The following is a 2,079-nucleotide window of genomic DNA, read 5'->3' as shown; positions in this document are numbered from 1 at the left end:
CAGGTCGAGGCTGCAGTGACTGGGAGCGGCCACTGCACTCCAGTCTGGGCGACAGAGTGAGACTCCAACTCAAAAAAAAAATAAAAATAAAAAATAAATTTAACCAAAAAAATAAATAGGTAGACCACATTGTGAGCCATAAAACACACCTCAACAAATTTAAACTAAAAATCATACAAAATATACTCTCAGATCACAATAACACAATGTAATTAAACTAGAAATCACTAACAGAAAGATAAGTGAAAAATCCCAAAACCCATACTTGCAGATTAAACAATATACTTCTAAGTAGATGAGTCAAAGAAATCTCAAGAGATATTCCTAACTAAATGAAAATTAAAATATGACATCAAAATTTGTGAAATACAGAGAAAATAGTTCTTAGAGGAAAACTTACAACACTGAATGCAAATATTACGGGGGAAAAAATCTAAAAACCAAAAATCTAAAAACCTGTAATCTCAGCACTTTGGGAGGCAGAGGCAAGAGGGCTGCCTGTGCCCAGGGGTTCGAGACCTGCCTGGGCAACTTGACAAGACATGATCTTCACAGTAAATCAAAACAAGTAGCCCAGCAGGTCAAGGCTGTAGTGGCCATGAATGTGTCACTGCACTCCAGCCTGGGAAACAGTGAGATTTTGACTCAGATAAATAGATAGATAGATAGATAGATAGAAAGACAGACAGACAGACAGACAAACAATTGATTGCATCTATCTATCTAAGTTTCCACTTTAGGAAACTAGAAAAAAATCAGCAAAGATTAAATCCATAGTAAGCAGAAGAAAAATAATAAGAGCAGAGATCAATAAAATTGAAAATAGGACATCAATAGAAAAAACTCAATGAAACCAAAAGCTAGTACTTTGAAATGATCAATAAAATTGATAAACTTCTAAAACTGATAAATTGATTAACTAAGAGAGAAGACACAAGTTACTAATATGAAAAAGGAAAAAAGGACCATCACTACTGATCCTATGGACATTAAAAGGATAATAAAGGAATATTATGAAGGACTCTGTCCATAAATTTGATAACCTGGATGAAATGAGCAAACTCCTTGAAAGACACATTAGCAAAAACTTACAAAAGGCAAAAAGGACAATCTCAATAAAGACCTATATCTAGTAAAGAAATTGAATCAATATCTAATAATCTTCTAAAGGAAAAAGGATCCAGGCCTAGTTGGGTTCACTGGTGAATTCTACCAAACTTTTAAGTTAGAAATTATCTCAATTATCTACAATTTATTTCAGAAACAGAAGGAATCCAAACCAATTCTATAATGCCAGCATTACCCTAGTCCCCAAACCAAACAGAGAAAGAAATCAGACAAAGACAATAAAGGAAAACTACAGAACTATATATCTCATGAGTACAGATGCACAAATAGGGAACAAAATTGACTCCAACAATGTACAGAGAGAATTATACACCATGACCAAGTGGGATTTATTCCAGGTATGCCAGGCTGGTACAACATTCAAAAATAAATTAATATAATCCATTACATCAACAAGCTAGAGAAGACTCCTACAATCCTATCAATAGATGCAGAAAACCCATTTGACAAAATCCAACACCCATTCATGATCAAATAAATAAATAACTAAATAAAAACTCTCAGCAAACTAAAAATAGGGGAGAAGCTCTTCAACCTGATAAAGAACATCTACCAGAAAACCTACAGCCGATATCATATTTAATGGTGAGAAACCAGATGCTTTCCCAGTAAGATCGGGAATAAGACAAGATGTCCACTCTCACCACTCCTATTCAACATCATACAGGAAGTCCTAGCTCACTCAGTAAGACAAGAATAGGAAATAAAAGGTATATAGACTGGGAAAAAAGAAAGAAACTCTTTGTTTGCTAAGGACATGATAGTCTATATAGGAAATCCCAAAATATCAACACAACAAAAACAAAAAAACCTCCTGGAACTAATAAATAATTATAGCAAGATTACAAGATACAAGGTTAATATGCAAAAATCAATAACTGTTTTTTATTGTTTTAAGTTGGAGTCTCACTCTGTCACCCAGACTGGAGTGCAGTGGCCACTCCTGGCCAC

The sequence above is a fragment of the Carlito syrichta genome, unplaced genomic scaffold, assembly GCF_000164805.1.
Source record: "Carlito syrichta isolate Samal-C Ts95f unplaced genomic scaffold, Tarsius_syrichta-2.0.1 Scaffold302608, whole genome shotgun sequence".
Lineage (NCBI taxonomy): Eukaryota > Metazoa > Chordata > Mammalia > Primates > Tarsiidae > Carlito > Carlito syrichta.
The sequence above is the reverse complement of the archived record's forward strand: the minus strand, read 5'-3'. Positions refer to the sequence as shown.